The sequence below is a fragment of the Medicago sativa genome, chromosome 3 (assembly GCF_051527215.1).
Source record: "Medicago sativa cultivar Bolivia chromosome 3, Bolivia_mono, whole genome shotgun sequence".
Lineage (NCBI taxonomy): Eukaryota > Viridiplantae > Streptophyta > Magnoliopsida > Fabales > Fabaceae > Medicago > Medicago sativa.
This window is the reverse complement of record NC_140751.1, coordinates 21,502,079-21,523,254: the sequence shown is the minus strand read 5'-3', so window position 1 is coordinate 21,523,254 and position 21,176 is coordinate 21,502,079. Positions and strand designations below refer to the sequence as shown.

The following is a 21,176-nucleotide window of genomic DNA, read 5'->3' as shown; positions in this document are numbered from 1 at the left end:
AAATTAAAAAATAAACAAAGGTACTAGAATTTTCAAGGTGGTATATGCATGCGTCAGCGCATGCGTCGATCTCCCGGTCACATTTATCATCTCTCATCTCATTCTCCATTCAATTTACTCATTTTTTTTTATTGTTTTCGTCTGCTCCGTAGCTTCATTTCGGACCCAAAGGTAATTTCATTCAATTCGGTGCTGTTATTCATTCAACTAGAGCTGATTTTATTTCGAATTGTCCTTTTCTTTTATCTGTTTGTGGTTCAAGGATGTTTCACAATTAAGGATTGTCACATGGCTTTTTCTCTAATTTCCAGAAATTGGTTGTGGTAGTTGAGATATATTATTTTTTTTTTGCTCATGATCACTTTCATTTTTTCATAAGGTTCACTTTTGTTGAATTTGATCGTATATGTGATTGTATAGAGTTGTTAATCGTTCTTGATTACGGATTATGGTTGAATTTGAGATGATTTTATTGTGTTGGGATATTTCAGTTTTAATTTCTTATTTTCCAACTCTTGGCACCCAAGACTTTGGCCTTGTTAGGATAAATAAACAACTTATTTGCAACTTATCATGATAAGCACTTGTGTATAAGCTATTTATATATAGCGAAAGATTAAATAAAGGTAAATAGTTCTCCTATAAGCTATCTTGGAGTACTTATGAGAATAAGCTAAAACCAGCATTTGAACAATGTCGTAAGTTGTTTTCATAAGTTCTCCCGAAGAGTCTCACAAAACTTATGTCTGTAGATAATAAGCTCAGAGAATCCAATTCAAACAGGCCCTAGGTTGTATGAATGAATGAAAGAATATTGAAAAGGGGAAGAGGGAAAATGCTAAAGCTTTCAATTGGAGTTAACTTGCATGTAAAGTTTTCCACAAGGGGTCAACCTACACACACACACACACACACTCATACGTTAGATTTCGCTTACTATTTCTTTAGGGGCACCTTTTGTGTCAACAATAATATAATCAGTGGTAAGTGACTGGACGTGTTTTGTTACTGTATAGATTAAACATGCAAACTTCATCAAGCATGATCAACATCTCTGTTACATGGAGGGGAAAGAAGTTTGTTGTAGACATGAATCCGGATGCCACTGTGAAGGATCTAGGGGAGGAATTGCAAAAATTAACGGACATCAAGGAAGATACCATGAAGCTTATCGTTCCACAAATTGCCGGAAAAACATCGAAACTGCTGGCTCCCTTTTAACAGAACATGCACTTTTAAGTTTGCAGGAAACTTCCATTACCGAGGTACTACCATTTATACTACTATTCCATGTGGATTAATATTTAAGGACATGTAAAATATGGTTCCGAGTATGGCCGACAGAAACGTAGGTTTTGTTGTTCTAGAAAACTTTGCACTATGTTAGCTGGTGTTTTTCCTTAACCTATTTCAACTAAATTATAATCGAGTTGTCCGAAGGCATCCTCTGTTCTTATGATATCATTGTTGGGAACACATTCTTCAACGCACTTGAGTAGATGGGGTTCTTCTTATATGCTATTATTCCAGCTGTATTATGTTTCTTTCCTTCCATCTTAGATTGCAAGCGAACTTTTTTTTTTTTTTTAATACGGAATGAAAAGACCAGAGTTTGGTATTTCATGTTAGGTTATTCGCATTTTGATCAAATATTATACACTTTTTTCTAAGTAGATCTTTTGCTGAGGGGTAAGGAGTTACCATAGTCAAATGACAGTGGCCCTTTTGCTATTATCACAATTCATTTCTTCATATATTGATTGATAAAATGAGCTGATATGAATACGAAAATACTCTTAATAATGGGAGGAAGAAACCTCAGTTACAAGCTCAAAGCAGAAAATAGACCCCAGTTCCTATTCTCAATTGCTAATTTTCATACGCCCCTTCATTCAACCCACCTCTCCACATATATAGAGTTGATTCCGTACCTCTCCCTCGACTCTCTAATTTCCACATGTACTTTCTGTTATTCCATCTCTCCTTAACCCAGTTGATTCATCTTCATCACTGGGCCTATAGAGCCTTCTTCTCTCGAGGATTGCTCTTTAGGCACCTAGCAATTGCTCACAGGCAACTACTGAACGACAATTAACTACTGTTCGCTGCAAAACGGTAGTTAATTACCGTTCGGCACTTTTAAATCGGTTAAATCACTTTTTAAACTGGTTTAACCGATTTAAAAAGCTTCCCGATAGGTAGTTAATTGTCGTTGGGGGTGGGTAATTTGAAGTGTCGTGAGCAATTGCTAGGTGCCTAAAGAGCAATTTCCTCTTCTCTTTTACCCATTAATTATGGGCCCATCATAAGGATTCATTAAATTGATTTTTCAAATAATGTATCCAATATCACTATTAGCACTCTTTTGAATATTCTAGATATTTCCAAATATGGGTGTTGCAATTGGTATCAGAGCAGGTCGATTCAGACCGTGCCTTGGGTCATTAAGAGTACAATTCAAGTAGTTGTTCTTTTTGAGCTTAGGATATTTGTCCTCATTGTTATATTTGGTTGAAACTGATCACTTTGACTTAAATATGACAGTTAGAGCGATAATGTCTTGAGCGCGAAGGGCAAGAGGCCAGCCAAGCGCTAATCGGAATGAGGAGGATAATGTTAGCCCTGATGCTCAGATGTGGGCGCAGTTAATGCAGCAAAACCAACAGATGATGCATATGATGCAGCAGCAAATGCAGCAGAATGCTCAGACTTAGCAGCAGTGGGCTGCAAATATTCAACAAGGTCCAGGTGTTTATCATCAACCCCCTCCACCACCTCCCGTTGTGGGAAATCCAACTTTTCGAGAATTTAACCGGAACCATCCTCTGGAGTTTGATGGTAGCGGTGAGCCACCTGAAGCTAAGAGGTGGATCAAGCATATGGAAAAGATTTTTCTGATGGTTAATTGTACCAAGGAAGATAAGGTGATTTTTGCAACGAATCAATTCCGAGGTGCAGCTCTTGATTGGTGGGAGACTGCTCGGCGTAGGATGGAGACTAATGGGTTAGATTTGAACTGGGAGAATTTCAAACAAGTGATGAAAGAGAAGTATATTCCTTTGTCATACAAGGTCAGGAAGGAACAGGAATTTCTCCACCTGAAGCAAGGTCATATGTCGGTGACAGACTTTACGAAGAAGTTCGAGGAGTTATCTTATTACTCTACTCACAATGAGTATGCGGTTAATGAGATGTGGAAAGTTAACCAATATAAGAATGCTTTGAGGGGAGAACTCTATGCTGTAGTAAGTCAACAAAGGGTAACAGATTATGATGAGATGGTGCATAACAGCTTGGAGGCCGAAAGAGGTTTTGATAAGGTATCTATAGAAGGTTCTGGGGCAAGTGGGAGGAATAAAGGTAACTTTGTTGATAAGTATCATGAGAAGCTGAAACCCAAGGGTTCTCCAACTAGAGGGAAGTACACAGGTCCACCTAGAACTTATCCAACTTGCAGGAAGTGTGGCAAGGCTCGTCAGGGAGAATGCAGGGTAGGCTCTGGTAATTGTTTTGCATGCGGTCAGTCAGGACACTTTGTGGCAGATTGTCCAACCAGAGGAAGTAAAGGCAAGGGTGTAAGTACTACAATGAGTAAAGGTAGAGTGTATTCCCTTGATGGTAAGAAGGCGCAGGCAAATGAAGACTTGATTGGTGGTACGTGTTTTCTTGGCCAGAATCCTGTTAATGTTTTATTTGATTGTGGTGCATCATGTTCCTTCATTTCTTTTCAATGTGTTGAAACTCTTTAGTTGTCTGTTTCGGTATTAAATCCCCCTATGAAGGTAACCACGGCCACTGACGGAAGCATTATAGCGAATTATGTTTGTGAGAATTGTCCCATTACCGTATCTAGTAAGACGTACTATATAGATTTAGTATGTCTTTCGATGAAGCAACTTGATGTTATTTTAGGTATGGACTGGTTGTCAGCCAATCATGTGTATATATGGTGTGCAGAAAAGAGTATTTACATGCCAACTAGTAATACGGTGGAAGGAATAGCCTTGTCAGAATTGATTAAGCACACGTATCAGATGGCTCAGTTTATTTGTGCTCAGGATAAGGGTTTTTACGTTATGCTCACTGTGACTTCGGAGTCAGATTTGAGTCCAAGTGATATTCCTATTGTAAGTGAGTATCTGGATGTTTTTCCTGCGGATATCACTAACTTGCCACCGGAAAGAGAAATTGAGTTTTCGATTGATTTGATACCGGGAGCCGAACCAGTGTTAGTAGCACCTTACAGAATGTCTCCCCTAGAACTCAAAGAATTGAAAACTCAGCTGGAAGAGCTTATTCAGAAGCATTTCATTAGACCTAGTGTGTCTCCATGGGGTGCACCGGTTTTGTTGGTCAAGAAGAAAGATGGCAGCATGCGGCTGTGTAATGATTATCGTCAGCTGAACAAGGTGACTATAAAAAATAAGTATCCTTTGCCAAGGATTGATGATTTACTTGATCAACTTAAGGGGGCATCAGATTCGTATCAAATCCTCAGATGTGTCCAAAATGGCTTTCAGAACGCGTTACAGACACTATGAATTTTTGGTAATGCCTTTTGGCGTATCTAATGCTCCAGCAGTTTTTATGGATTACATGAATCGGATTTTTCAGCCTTATTTAGATCAATTTGTCATTATTTTCATTGATGATATATTGGTTTATTCTAAGAATCCGCAAGAGCATGCACAACATTTGAGAATAGTGTTGGAAGTCCTTCAGGAAAAACAGTTATATGCAAAGTTTAGTAAGTGTGAGTTTTGGTTGTCAGAGGTCAAGTTCCTTGGTCATGTAATTTCTCAAGGAGGTGTGGCAGTTGATCAGTCAAAGGTCGAAGCTGTTCAAAATTGGACAAGACCGAAGAATGTTTCAGAAGTTTGTAGCCTTTTGGGGTTAGCCGGATATAACTGACGGTTTATCATGAAGTTTTCTCAGCTTGCTCTACCCTTAACCCGACTCATGAGGAAAGATGTGCCCTTTGTGTGGGATGAAGAATGTGAAAAGAGTTTTAGAACTCTGAAGAAGAAGTTGACTCAAGCTCCAGTCTTAACCATACCCGACCCGGAGAAAAAGTATGTTGTGTTTTGTGATGCATCGTCTAAGGGACTTGGTGGTGTACTTATGCAAGAAAATAATGTGATAGCTTATGCATCTAGACAGCTCAAGACACATGAAGAGAGCTATCCTACTCATGACTTAGAGTTGGCAGCCATAATTTTTGTTTTGAAGATATGGAGGCATCATTTGTACGGAGCACATTTTGAGTTGTTTAGTGACCACAAGAGTCTAAAATACTTGTTTGATCAAAGGGATTTGAATATGAGGCAACGACGTTGGATGGAGTATCTGAAAGACTTCGATTTTGATTTGAAATATCATCCAGGAAAGGCCAATGTTGTAGCGGATGCACACTTGTAACATGTATGAGAAGGTTCGAGACCTTAATCTTGAAGTCACAGAAGATGATGATGGTATTTGGTTGCACAGGTTGGAAGTTTCATGTGATTTGCGGTCAAGAATTATTCAAGCTCAGATTGTTGACTCAGAACTTCAGAAAAGAAGTGTTCACCCAGAATTTTCTATGACTTCAGATGGAGCAATGTTGTTTGAAGGAAGGTTATGTGTTCCCAATGATCGAGAGCTTAGAAGATTGATTTTGGAGGAAGCACACAAGAGTAGTTTTTCAATTCACCCTGGTGCTACCAAGATGTATCAAGATTTGAGGAAGGAGTACTGGTGGCCTGGCATGAAAATGGATATTGCTGAATTTGTAGCGAGATGCATTGTTTGTCAACAAGTCAAGATAGAACATCAGAGACTGGCTGGTATGTTGCAACCATTAGAGATTCCTCAGTGGAAATGGGAGCACATTACCATGGATTTTGTAGAAGGTTTACCCCGTACTCAGAGAGGTCATGATTCGATATGGGTGATTGTAGATAGATTAACCAAGTCAGCTCATTTCTTACCAGTTAAATCTACCTACAAGACATCATAATATGCAGATTTGTTCATTTCCGAGATAGTCAAGCTACATGGTGTTCCAGTGAGTATCGTGTCAGATAGGGATCCAATATTTACTTCACACTTTTGGAGAGCTTTTCAAAGAGCTATGGGAACTAAATTGAAACTGAGCACGTCGCATCACCCGCAGATGGATGGACAGTCAGAGAGGACTATCCAAACTTTAGAAGATATGTTACGTGCTTGTGTTTTGGAAGATGGAGGGAGTTGGAACCATCACTTACCTTTGATAGAAGTTTCCTACAACAATAGCTATCACTCAAGTATTAGGATGGCACCACATGAAGCATTGTATGGTAGGAAATGTAGAACCCCTTTGTGTTGGGCCGAGGTTGTAGATAAGAGCATCATTGGGCAGGAGATTATTCAAGAAACGACTTTGAAGATTAAGTCAATACAAGAGAAAATGAGAATAGCTCAGAGTCGTCAGAAAAGTTATGCGGACAATAGGCGAAGACATTTAGAGTTTGAAGAAGGTGATCATGTGTTCCTGAAAGTTACGCCTAAACTGGGTTTGAGAGGTGTTTTTAGAACCAAGAAGTTGTGTCCTAGGTATATAGGACCATTTTTGATACTTAAACGTATCGGACCAGTAGCTTACCAGTTAGCTTTACCTCCAGCTATGTCGGGATTGCATGATGTATTCCATGTATCGCAGTTGAAGAAGTATGTTCCGGATCCCTTCCAGCAAGTTGAATTAGACTCTATAGAGTTAAGATCAGATTTGACGTTTCAGCCAGAACCAGAGGGTATAGTAGAAAAAAGATTCCCATAGTGAAAATAGTATGGAAAGGATCGCCGGATGGTGAAGCGACATGGGAACTTGAATCAGAGATGTTGAGTCAGTATCCGCATTTGTTTTCAGGTATATTTCAAATTTCGAGGACGAAATTTTTTTTAAGGGGGATAAGATGTAATATCCCACTTTTACGATACAATGTTTTACCTGACAACGATAGATTATTCGCGTTTAAGACTAGGGGTATTTTGGTAAATGCTCGTGAGATGGCTATAAAAGGATGTTTGACCCAAAATTCTTCATTATTCTCTTCACTTTCTCTCTCTAGGGTTAAGATCCAAGTTTTGCTCTCCCTTCTCTCTAGGAAATCGGTCATCATCATCAACCTTCACCCATAATCTTTGCTTCATCTTTCCCCTCTTTGGAATCAAGCATGAGTTGGTTAGAGTTTATGGCTTTTGGTTAGTGATTTGATGGAGCAACCTTCTCTACTCCTCTTTACCCATGATCTTCCTTAAATCTTCTCCTAAATCCTCCAAGAAGTTAGAATCCAAGCAAGGCTAGGGTTTGGCTAGTTGTTGGTGACATGTTGGAAGCAAGCTTCACCAAACTTATTTTCTTTCAAGCTAGGGTTTTGATATTAGGGTTGCTATCAAGAACTGGAGGTTGTGAACAATTCTCAGGTTATTTTAAGGTGAGTTCTTAGTTAGATCTTGTCGATGGGATGTGGGTAAAGCTTGCAAGAAAACTATGTATTTTTCTAGGATTTCATATAGGAATGTTACCCCTTTTCTGTTGTTGAAGTTGCTATACTTGTTTATGCTTGCTTAAAGTGTGTTTTCAGGTCCCATATGAATATTAGAGACATCATATGCCTTGGGTCACTTTGTGTTGGGGATTTTTGACTTAAAACCACTCTTGTGCAGGTACTGAACTGCACTAACTCGCCACTGCGAGCACAGAGCTCGCGAGGCGAGCATGAGGGGCCGAATGGGGGTGGTTGCTCGCCCCAGACTCGCCAAGGCGAGTAGCTACTCGCCACTGCGAGTAAGCTTGCTCGCGAGGCGAGCACATGGTGGCTGCTGCCCGGATTCGCTCGTCTCACTCTTCTGTCGCTTTTGGTTCAGTACTCGCTCATGCAAACTTTTCTTTAAATGTAAACCCTTCGTAATTAGTTCCCAAGGCATAGTTTTAAAATAGTCTCTTCTAAGATGAAGCAAGCATTTATTCGTATAGTAAAGTATGGTTTGTGGAAAATGGAACAAGCATTGGTTGGGTAGCAAGTAAATACCTAGCAAGGGAAGATAAACTAGAGCCTTTTCATTATGTTAAGGTGCGAAGAATACTTTCTTACGCTTATGAACTTGTATGTTATTACCCTAAGGAAATCGATCAAGGATCCGAGTTATAAGTATTTAACTCGTGTAGTCAACTTTTCATGTATGCATAATGATCAAGGCTAATACAAGATGTAGGTGCTCGTGTCTCTCGTTATCCACGTCAGGGGGATACGGGAGGTTCTCGACTCAAGGGGAATGGTTCAAGCCGTAAGGGACCCGCACGACACCGAGGGAGTCCGATGTACGTACATCAGTCATGTAAGGGAGTGAACTCGGGGTTACTCCACCCGGGACTCTCCGTAAAATGAATCAAGTTAATGTTTGATTGTTCAACGCTAACATAAAGATTTAATGAATTTGTTCATGTATGATTTATGATATGATGTTAGATATGAATATGTTATGAAAGAGTGCCAAAGACGAACATAGGTTACCCTATTCGTCTAGTATAGGTTGTGCCATGATTGTTTCTTGTTTAGGCTTAGATACATTAGCGTATCTTAGCAAAGCGGTTCTAGGGTCCCTCGACCGCCATGGCACGTATGATATTAGCAAGCCTATAACAAATTAGGAGAAAACCTAACACAGATCTAGTTTGCACGACTGTCAAGGGTAAATGACCACACACGTATAATCAACCGTCAGGTTGTAATGTAGACACGTGATAACCCTAAGTATCCCCAAGGTTATCACTAGCCTAGGGCTAGAAGGAACTCACTGAGACATTATGTCTCACTTAACACCTTATTTGTTCAGGTTCACAGGTTTCACGAGGTAAAGGTAAAGAAAAGGTCGTGGAATGATCGTGTTCTTTGGAGCTATCATGGTGTGGAATAAGGATGCATATGTTACATTATGAGTCGTGTTAATATTTATATGTTGTCTTGTATTTCGTAGTGACAAAAACTTGGTGTAATAATGTAACATAAGAGCTTAGAACGTTGGTGTATTTAGACTCAAGATATTTAGACTCAAGACTTGACGCCGTTTTATTATTTGTATAATTAATGTATCCAATATCACTATTAGCACTCTTTTGAATATTCTAGATATTTCCAAATATGGGTGTTACAATGTTTGACCCCTACTCACTAAAAAGGTCGTAACATGGTTGAGCCTTATCCAATTGAAGCATGTGACCATGCGTTGGAAAGCTAACAAGCATAGCCACGACTTCGGAATTTTGAAAGATTGATTCAAACGATGAAATAAGGGATTTTTTGCAACATCCAATAGAAAGGATTGAAATCCTTTACCCTTTTTAGATTTTTGCTGCGAATATTGGAGAAAATGCTCCAAATGACTTTTCTTAACACCGAGAGGCAAAATCGAGCCTCAAAACTGAGAGCCAATATCTCATTTTTTTGCATAATTTCTTAACCAATTATTGTTTACTTTGTGTTTGACATTTCAAGGAAGAAAGGTGGAAATGTAGAGTTGAAGAGCCAGCGTAGTGCTTGAGGAGAAAATTACTAATACCTTAAGTAATTAGTTTAAATTCCCCTAACAACCATAATGTAAACATAAAAAGTACTTACTCAAAGGCTAACAATAATACAAAATCATGTTATATATTAAGTTAATTATATTGTTTTAGCATAATATTTAGTCAATATACTTAGGATTCAGTTTTCTCAAGTCGTGATTTTGGATTCACATTTTTTGGAGATCTGTCGATATATTCGCAACAGTTGTCATGTTGTGGTTTGTGGGTACTGCTCCAGTCGTGTTGCCTCATGCAACAACCCAACCTGCTTTTAGGATTGCCGACTGACACCATCAACCAACACGAGTCTTTTCAACGTGTTAAATTATTCTACATAATTCACTGGATGGAAAGCATTAGAAATACATGTCTTTCTTAAACTTTTCTCTAATCTAGTTTAACAGTAAACTAGCAAAGATCACTTTGATTGTTTAGAAAATGTGCTAGAACTTGGGTGTAAATTTCATGAAGAAAAGCCGTTTTGCAATTTCGCAACTTCAACTTGCGTGTGCTTAAAATTGTAACTATTATAGTATGTATAATAATTATGTTACATCTAATTTATTTTTATGTCATAATGTTCTTACTTTAATAATATCCTATGCACTTTGATCTATGTTTATGTTATCTTTGTGTTGTTTAGTTGCTCTATACTTTTTTCCAATACTCAGGTTTTATCCTTAATTGGGTTTTGGTCTAGTCCCCCAATATTTGTAATTATCATTTTCCTTTTAATTATTATAATAATTTTAAAATGCTGCAAATTATAGATTATAATAATAGGAGGCCAACATAGTTTAGATGTCATGTTTTTCATTTGCACTTTGTTTTTACTTTAAGAAATGTTTTGCCCACCTTTAAATCTCTTTGACAAAAACAATGTAAAAAATAACAATGTTATTACATAATTATTAGTCACTTTGATTTATAATGCCGATATATGATTATTAATATTCAGTATTTCTTCGTGGGTCACAAATATTTATTATCTATTCTACTTATAGTTCAAATTAGTCAAGGCTGAGTTTGTTGAGAATAAGATACTCAACAAGGCCAACAACTATCTCAGGGCCAAAATTAATTTCATGTAAATTAACAATTTTGAATTAAGAATGTTATTGGCAACATTTAAAACTTCATTGACGACATATATAAAAAAACTAATTTATCTCGTTTTTTGCATAACTTCTTGACCAATTATTGTTTATTTTGTGGTTTTGTATGTTTGTGATGACTAATGGTTGATTTTTAGCATTTTCAAAAAATTCGGCCAGAATGGAGGGTAAGTAAATTTTCATGTTAATATTTGGATTTTACTCTTGTTTGACCCCTACTCACTAAAAAGGTCGTAACATGGTTGAGCCTTATCCAATCGAAGCATGTGACCATGCGTTGGAAAGCTAACAAGCATAGCCACGACTTCGGAATTTCGAAAGATTGATTCAAACGATGAAATATGGGATTTTTTTTGCCACATCCAATAGAAAGGATTGAAATCCTTTACCCTTTTTAGATTTTTGCTGCGAATATTGGAGAAATTGCTCCAAATGACTTTTCTTAACACCTTGAGGCAAAATCGAGCCTCAAAACTGAGAGCCAATATCTCATTTTTTTGCATAATTTCTTGACCAAATATTATTTACTTTGTTATCGACATTTCGAGGAAGAAAGGTGGAAATGTAGAGTTGAAGAGCCAACATAGTGCTTGAGGAGAAAATTACTAATACCTTAAGTAATTAGTTTAAATTCCCCTAACAACCATAATGTAAACATAAAAAGTTCTTACTCAAAGGCTAACAATAATACAAAATCATGTTATATATTAAGTTAATTATATTGTTTTAGCATAATATTTAGTCAATATACTTAGGATTCAGTTTTCTCAAGTCGTGATTTTGGATTCACATTTTTTTGAAATCTGTTGATATATTCGCAACAGTTGTCATGTTGTGGTTTGTGGGTACTGCTCCAGTCGTGTTGCCTCATGCAACAACCCAGCCTGCTTTTAGGATTGCCGACTGACACCATAAAGCAACACGAATCTTTTCAACGTGTTAAATTATTCTACATAATTCACTGGATGGAAAGCAATAGAAATACATGTCTTTCTTAAACTTTTCTCTAATCTAGTTTAACAGTAAACTAGCAACAAACCTGTAATATCCCGCCTGTCAGTATCGAAATATCACCAGTCAATCGTGTCAGAGGATTAATATAACGGAAAGTAAGTTTGACGGAATAATTACCATGCGTTAACAGTTTAATACGGGTCAATTGTCAGAGTCGGATTTAACACGTTTAAGGTAAGGGCAATTTGGTAATTGCACATTTCAAGGATATTTATTTGTGGTTGGCACCAAAATATCTCACTTCCTTATCTTCTTTCTCTCTCTAGGGTTTGTGTTTGGCAATTGCTCTCCCTTCTCTCTTCTCTCACGCCACCCTTCTTCATCTCATCACCACCAATCTTCTCTAAACTACCACTTCTTCCATGGTAAATTATATTATGAACCCTAATGTTATCATAAGCATGTGAAGCTTGGTTCTAGCTTGATTTATCCTTCACCTTCTCTTCTTCAATCCTTCCCAATCTCTTACCAAATCAAGAAGCATGGTGAACAAGATTCTTTCAAGATTTTATAGTACTTAGAAGCTTGGTTTGGGTTGTTCTTCACTCCTTTTCCTCATCAAGAAAAGATCATGGTAAAGTGGAAGCTGTTGGAGTAAGCCCTAATATCCAATCAAAATTGATTGGGTTTGGCTTTGTATCATGATATTGATATAAATATATATAATAATAAGGCATTTCTTTATTGATTTTGTTATGTTTCAAAATAATAAAGTCCCTAGAATAGATAGTTCATGTAATGGAATATTAAGTGTGACTTAATCATGAGATTACATTACGTAAAGAACGCTATTCTTAAACATATCCATAGTCAAGCTTTAATATGATTTGGGATAATAATAAAGCATAAAGACTATTATGTATGTAGACTGATGACCGCATCTCATGGGTCATTGATATTGAGATATTAAGTCTATACATAGGTATAAATATTAGGAGTAATATTTATACTGGATTGACCCATCGTGAGAATACTACATAGTATGTTATGAAAATGTCATAAGATATTCTCACAATGATAATAATGTATATCGCTCTTAGACCTGAAACCACTATGATCCCTAGATGTGGACTCAAGTGCTTTGTTGCCATTCTAACGTTGTCTGTAAAAGGATAACCATAACGTTGGTTGATGGGTACTTGATGAATCATGCTGAGGGACATGAGTGTCCTAGATGGGATTTGTCCCTCCTCATAAACAGGAGATATATCTTTAGGCCTCTTGATGAAATATGACTGTAAAATTGCATGGTCATGCCGAACTAAGTCAATATAAGATATTGGACTTATTCGTTATTCAGTATATTTCGGAATCAAGGAATATAAATATTGATCTATACAAGGGTGACAATATCTATGCCTTGGGATCAATAAAGATATCGAGACAAAGGAGTAAGCGTACACATGAGTATTATCATGGAAAGGTTTCGTCAGATCACTTGACATTCTTGTCACTTGGGTAGCAATGATGTGTTGCTAGATACCGCTCATTGTTTATAATATTAAATATTAGATTTAATATTATTGCCAACGTGACTAGAACCTATAGGGTCACACACAAAGAACAGTCAAAAGAGAAATATATAAGTATGACTTATATAAGGGGTGCGTTTAGTAAATAACGCTAATTAGTTAGCAAAATTACTAAACTCGTTGTTGGGCTTACTGAAGCCCAATAGTGACTTATGACTTGCAGAGCACACTAGAAGTTATATAAATAGAACTCTGGTGCTGAAGTTTTTGGTCACACGTTTTGAAGCAACCCCTTTCTTCTGTGCACTTCCAATTCATTGGCTAGCACTGAGTTTTGGAGGAGCACTGTTCGTGTGGACTTGCTAGAGGCTTTGCTGCTTGCTGCTTGCTTGGCTGTGATCGAGATTCCAATTTCCAGTTCTAGCTTTCAGATTCCACAGTTCAAGGTAACAATCGAATCACTAATTCATGTTTGAATTTCGTAATGATCCAAGGAATGAAAATCAAAAATTTTCCGCTGCTTCTACTCCATTCTTCTATTCGATTTTCCTTCAGTGGTATCAGAGTCAATTACGAAACCATGAATCGGATTGCTTTGTTACTGCTTTATGTTTTAATATGATTAAACATTTTGAATCGGAATTAAATAATAAAGAGAATTAAAATTGGCATCGTATCATGTTTTCTGTGCATGGCTTTTCGATTTGTTTGATGTTTCAGAAACCGTTTCTGGTGAAGTATCGACATATCAATTATTCATATCGACGGGAACATGATTGGAAACAAATCAAATTAGATTATCTTTAAAAATTGTTTTAAGAGATAATCACTACAAGAAATATTGCATTTTGCCAGGGGCAGAATCCCTGGTAAAATGCAAAAAGCCTTGGCAAATGGACGTTTGCCAGGGGTTTTGCCAGTAGCAGAATCATCAGCAAATCCGCTCATCGCAAATTGTCCTGCCAGGGGTTTAGCTCCTGGCAAAATGCGCTCCAGGCACAAACCCTGGCATAACCCCTGGCAAAATGTGTCACATGCATGCAGGCTTTTCTGATGTACTCTGGCACATGCAGGCTTTTGCAGAGATCACATCAGTCATTTTCAGACCATGCCAAGGAAATTGCCAGGGGTTTACCCCTGGCAAAATGAGTACGAATTTTTAAAAAAAAATGTTTTTTTAGTTGTTTAAAAAATCAAAATATTAAAATTTAATAATTAAAATAACAGTTTAAATTACTTTAAAAACAGTTTTACAAATTAATTTAAATTTACAAACTAATAAAAAAGAATTTCTTATTTTTTATTTCTAATTATTATTTCCAAAGTTTTATATCAAGAGTAACCTTATAATAATTTGTCTTAAATAAAAAAAATTACTTTAAAAAAATCGTATTAATTTTTTTATTAGACTAGAGTAACCTTATTTCTCATTTCTAATTACTATTTCCAAAGTTTTATATCAAGAGTAACCTTATTTCTCATTTCAACCATCAGCAGCAGCATACATGCATACACAACATAACATAAAATAAAAGATCTTATGAGGAACAAAAAAATCAAAATAAAAGATCTTATGAGGAATAAAAAAATCAAGACAGCATAACAAATCTATTTTTTGGAACAAATCATATAAGGAAAAATAATTCAACACATACAGCACCACATTTATTTATTTTTTCGGCCAGAAAAAATCAACACAATAAAATCCTTTTATTTTGTACATAATCAACACAACACACTTATACTAACCTGTCAAAGAGGAACAACAAACAAATCCAAGAGCAAGCTTCACAGGAGGCAGTGGAAATTACTTTGGCAAATGAGATACAACACTGATGCAGCAAACAAGAAAAAAATAAGTAAATAAGTGAGTATAAAATTTATTGTAAAAATAATACAATTATAACAAAACAATTTTTTACCTCAAAATTAGAAAATAGAAGATGAATGTATTAGAGAGAAAGAAGAAATGAGAAGAGGAAAATTTTCTAAGTGAGACAGGGGTGTTTCAATGAATGAATGGAACGGTGTTGTTTTTGTAAAAATTATAGATTTGCAATTTGCCAGGAGCCCAGCTAGGAGCAACCCCTGGCAAGGCTCGGTCTCCAACACAATTGAGTAGCCGTAGGTCTAAAAAAAAGGTGTCAGTAATTTGCCACGAAATTGTGCATTTTGCCAGGGGTTGAGCCCCTGGCATGTCAGCTTTTCAGAATTTTGTCAAATCTCCTCCATAATGCAGAGATTCCCTTGACTTTAGGGGCTCAAATTTGAATTAAATTTTCCCGCCCAAAATTTGCCAGGGGTTACTGCACTTTGCCAAGGGTTTGCTCCTGGCTTATGGTCCAGTTTGTAATTGCAATTTGGCAGGGGTTTCCCTGGCATTACTCTTGTCAAATTTGCCAGGAGCTGATGCTCCTGGCGTTATTCCCTGGCAAAACGCAAGATTTCTTGTAGTGAATAATATTTTCGCAAATATTTGATTTGCTAATATTTTGATATTCTATAAGGAATTAATTTGGAATGCATATCCGTTAATAAAATAGAATATTAAGTGTTAATATTTTATTATTTAAATTTAAATATTAATTAAAATTGATTGATCAATATCATATATGTGATATATGATTTTAATACAACATCATTATATGTGATATATTGATGATATCATTCGTTCAATAGGTTTTATATAATTGATTGTGAATTTGTAGTCAACTCGTGAGATTGAGCTTCGAATACCGATTCTGGTGAAGCATCAAAGATCCGGTTGTCCATACTGAACAAACAATTGTTAAAACTATTGATGTTTGATTGTTGTATTAGGATACCTAACTATACAAGTGTTGTATTATTATGGTTGTATCATTCGATCAATTGTTTTCAAAGAGATTGTTGTAAATTTGAACAATTCGTGAGAGTGAGCTTCAATATCCGAATCTGGTGAAGCATCATAGATCCGGTTGTTCATGCTAAACAAACAATCCTTGAAAATATTTATGTTTAATTAATTTATTTAATTGGAGAAAGGTAGTAAATTTAAAAGATCATGATTTTGAAAGAGTTTCAATATCAGATATGATTTTTGAATTTGGTAATAAAATATTTGCTTAATTTTTAGAGTTTCAATATCAAATATTTGCTTAATTTCAATATCAGATATGATTTTTGTAATTTGTTTTTGAAACAAATTGATTGCCTAAATAAAGCAGATTTAATTATAATAATTATTGAGTGTCAATATTACTATAATTAAGTAAATAAAAATTCTACCTTTTGGATTGTTTTTCAAAAATTGTTTGAAAGGTAATAAACGATCCTAAATTGATAGTTAATTTAAAAGATCATGATTTGAAATAGTTTCAATGTCATATATGATCTTTTGAAATTATTTAATCGATTTGCATGACTTTAACTTGATTTGTTTATAATTTAAAAGAATCATGATTTGAAAGAGTTTCAATATCATATATGATCTTTTGGATTTGATCATAATATTTGCCAAAACGATTTGGGTGTTCATAAACGTGTCAAGTGTTGATGCGAAATACGCAATCTAGAATATTTTGGAACACAATCTGAGATATTTTGGTATGCAATCTAATATATTTTAGTACTTGATCTGAAATATATTTTGGTACATAATATAATATATTTTGGTACTCAATAAAATATATTTTGGTACATAATATGAGATATTTTTGTACTTAATATAATATATTTTTGTACTCAATATAATATATTTTGGTACTCAATTAAACCCCCAGCTAATCTGCGTAGTGTGATCATATGTCAAATTTTAATTTAATTTATTTAATTATAAGGTATAATTAATAATAATAAAAGTGTGTTTGTTATTATTATCATGTGAATGATTATGGCCCTAGTCCTTTTATTTTATTTCTTTTGGATATTAAAATACGGCCTGCGTGTCGTGCCTCTCTCTTATATCTCTATTGTACATTCTCTTCTCATCCACTCCCTTGTATGTAAAACGAGTTTCTTTCATATGTAATATAAATAGAATGCAAGGAAGTAATAGGGCTCATGACGTTAGGATAGTCCTGGAGGTCAAGCTTGGAGAAGCAAGGTCGTTTCTAGGATTAGTTTAGATTCTCTCATTGGCTTGAGAAAGTCATAGCGTTAGGATGGCCATAATCATGTCACTTTTATTATTGTATAATCGTTATGCATGTTATGATTGGAGTGCGAATATATATGATATATAAGCCGTGGTGAGGTGAGATCAAACTTAATAAAAATCCTTCAATTCAAAATATTAAGTTTAATGCTTTCCAAAAGTTTAACACCCTTCAAGACTAATATCGAAATGTGTAGGTTTCGCCTCCGCGAGGTGCACTTTCTATACTAGTAAGTTGCGGTGCAGTAATCCAATTTACCCAAGTGTTATTCTTTTGGGTTTAACTTAACTAAATTAATTTTAATAAGGCATTTCTTTATTGATTTTGTTATGTTTCAAAATAATAAAGTCCCTAGAATAGATAGTTCATGTAATGGAATATTAAGTGTGACTTAATCATGAGATTACATTACGTAAAGAACGCTATTCTTAAACATATCCATAGTCAAGCTTTAATATGATTTGGGATAATAATAAAGCATAAAGACTATTATGTATGTAGACTGATGATCGCATCTCATGGGTCATTGATATTGAGATATTAAGTCTATACATAGGTATAAATATTAGGAGTAATATTTATACTGGATTGACCCATCGTGAGAATACTACATAGTATGTTATGAAAATGTCATAAGATATTCTCACAATAATAATAATGTATATCGCTCTTAGACCTGAAACCACTATGATCCCTAGATGTGGACTCAAGTGCTTTGTTGCCATTCTAACATTGTCTGTAAAAGGATAACCATAACGTTGGTTGATGGGTACTTGATAAATCATGCTGAGGGACATGAGTGTCCTAGATGGGATTTGTCCCTCCTCACAAACAGGAGATATATCTTTAGGCCTCTTGATGAAATATGACTGTAAAATTGCATGGTCATGCCGAACTAAGTCAATATAAGATATTGGACTTATTCGTTATTCAGTATATTTCGGAATCAAGGAATATAAATATTGATCTATACAAGGGTGACAATATCTATGCCTTGGGATCAATAAAGATATCGAGACAAAGGAGTAAGTGTACACATGAGTATTATCATGGAAAGGTTTCGTCAGATCACTTGACATTCTTGTCACTTGGGTAGCAATGATGTGTTGCTAGATACCGCTCATTGTTTATAATATTAAATATTAGATTTAATATTATTGCCAACGTGACTAGAACCTATAGGGTCACACACAAAGAACAGTCAAAAGAGAAATATATATAAGTATGACTTATATAAGGGGTGCGTTTAGTAAATAACGCTAATTAGTTAGCAAAATTACTAAACTCGTTGTTGGGCTTACTGAAGCCCAATAGTGACTTATGACTTGCAGAGCACACTAGAAGTTCTATAAATAGAACTCTGGTGCTGAAGTTTTTGGTTACACGTTTTGAAGCAACCCATTTCTTCTCTGCACTTCCAATTCATTGGCTAGCACCGAGTTTTGGAGGAGCACTGTTCGTGTGGACTTGCTAGAGGCTTTGCTGCTTGCTGCTTGCTTGGCTGTGATCGAGATTCCAGTTTCTAGTTCTAGCTTTCAGATTCCACAGTTCAAGGTAACAATCGAATCACTGATTCATGTTTGAATTTCGTAATGATCCAAAGAAAGAAAATCGAAATTCTTCTTCTTCTTCTTCTTCTTCCGCTGTGTATGATATCTTTCGATTTTCCTTCAGAAGCTTGAGTTTGCATAGGTTATGGATTTATCTTGAACAAAGAAGTAATATGAAGATTGGAATGGCATGAGCTAAGAGAGCAAGTGTTCAAGAGCTAGGGTTATGGCTTTGCTTAAGCTTGAGACTTGGAGATGTTGCAAGAAAATTACTAGGTGAGTTCCATAGATAGCTTTCTACCCTCTTTGGGATTATGTCATGACTTGTGAGTATAAGATGATAAATTCTAGGGTTTTTTAGTATTATGTTTAGTTGCCCCTTTGAGTCATGCTTTCTAGGCTTGCAAATACTTGTCATGTAAATGTTTTACAAGTTTTTCATGACCTCTAGAGTCATAACATGCATAGAGGCACTTAGTTTTGAGGTTTTTGGGTCAAAAATACCAATTATGCAGGTGCTGGACTGTCAATACTTACCATAACAAGCAAGGAGCTCGCGAGGCGAGCAGAATGGCAGAACTGGGGTGTTACTTGCCCCCAACTCGCCACATCAAGCAATCAACTCGCCACAGCGAGTAGGATCACTCGCGAGGCGAGTGAGCAGTACCCAGGGTATTGTTTGCTCGCTTCTCGCATTGTTGGCATGTTCCTGCTCAAGTTTTCTTCAAGCAGTCTTTTGTAAGATAAACCCCTCAAACCAAGGTCCTAAATGATAATCTTTTGCAAGGTTTTCATGTGAATGAAACATGTATTTGGCATAGCTAGTAAAGCATGGCAAACGAGAGAACTTACGATACAAATTGGGGTAGCAAGTTATTTCTTAAGCAAGGGAAAAACTGGAGCCTCGCCATAGTTGTTGAGAATTAGCATGTTAAGCAAGAATCCCTAGAATGTTAAGACGTGAAGTGTAACCTCTTCGCACATGAGTTAGAATGACTTAGCAAGTATGTAAGCTGTGGATGGATAAGTTATTTCTCTCCACCATGTTTAAGCATGTACATGAACAAGTATAATGTTACCGCTAATCAGATCGATCATGGTTCCAAGGTAAACAAGCAAGTATGAATAGGTTTAATCTTTCACGATGATAATAATAAGATTATAACTGCATGGCGGTGCTCGTGTCTCTTGTTATCCAAGTCAGGGGGATGCGAGAGGTTCTCGACTCAAGGGGAACAGTTCAAGCCGCAAGGGACCCGCACGACACCGAGGGAGTCCGATGTATGTACATCGGTCATGAATGGGATTGTTCTCGGGGTTACTCCACCCACGGCTCTTCGTAAAATGAATCAAGATAATGACTGTTTGTTCAACGCTAACCTAATGAATGAACTTATGCACGATCATGTATGTTATGTTTATGCAAGTATGATTTCATGTATGATTAAGTTAAGAGCAAGAGCATGAGGTGCTATAAGACAAGTACAAGTCATGTATAGAACAAGTAAGGAATATGATACCGATGACGATCTTAGGTTTCCCCTAATCGTTTCGTGTCATGATTATGTTATGTTAGGGCCTCGATACGTAGAGCGTATTCTTGGCAATGCGGTGTTAGATTCCCCTTGACCGCCATGACATGTATAGGAAGTGAAGCCTATAACAAGTAAGACGAACCTGCGACGGGTCTAGCATGCATTACCGTCTAGGAAAACATGACCACACACGTATAATCAACCGCCAGGCTGTATTGTAGACATGTGGTGACCGTAGGTTTCCCCTGAGGTTACCTATAGCCTAGGATTTTAGGGGAACTCACTGAGACATTATGTCTCATCCCAATCCTTATTTGTTTCAGATAAACAGCTTGGACGTCAAGGTAGTAGCCGGATGGATATTTCAGCAAGAGCTCCTTCATACTAGCAGCATTGTGATTACGGATTACATGGATGCATTTATCTTATCTTAGACAAGAATTGTTGTATTGATAAAGTACGAACGCGTTTTGTTGTATAATATATTCATTTGAAGTTTTTATGTTGTAAATTTTTACTGTATCCAGTACTAAACTAACGCACATGCTAGGCTTTCTAGATACGTCTAGTATGGGTGTTACAAAACCCGAACAAAGCCCGTGGTTTGTGTTCCGAACAAGATGAACATTGAAGCGCGAGCTATGCATTAACGCAATTAAAAGTGAGGATAGAAGGAAATGGAAAACAAAAACTTACCTAATGTTTTATCTTGGTTTTCGGGTGTCAAGCATTGATTAAGCTTGGACCTTTTTAACCTTTGATATC

The 21,176-nt window shown here is 36.3% G+C and overlaps 2 long non-coding RNA genes across 2 annotated transcripts; both read left to right on the top strand.

Annotated features, from left to right (window-relative positions):
- The first annotated feature begins 20 nt into the window (after nucleotides 1-20).
- LOC146936349 (uncharacterized) lies at nucleotides 21-9,146 on the top strand. Its single transcript, XR_015030556.1, has 3 exons — nucleotides 21-171; nucleotides 1,017-1,265; nucleotides 8,860-9,146. It is a non-coding gene; the product is annotated as an uncharacterized LOC146936349 (long non-coding RNA).
- Nucleotides 9,147-9,182: 36 nt separating this feature from the next.
- Nucleotides 9,183-20,928, top strand: LOC146936348 (uncharacterized). The gene is made up of 2 exons (XR_015030557.1): nucleotides 9,183-10,871; nucleotides 20,735-20,928. It is a non-coding gene; the product is annotated as an uncharacterized LOC146936348 (long non-coding RNA).
- Nucleotides 20,929-21,176: the final 248 nt, after the last annotated feature.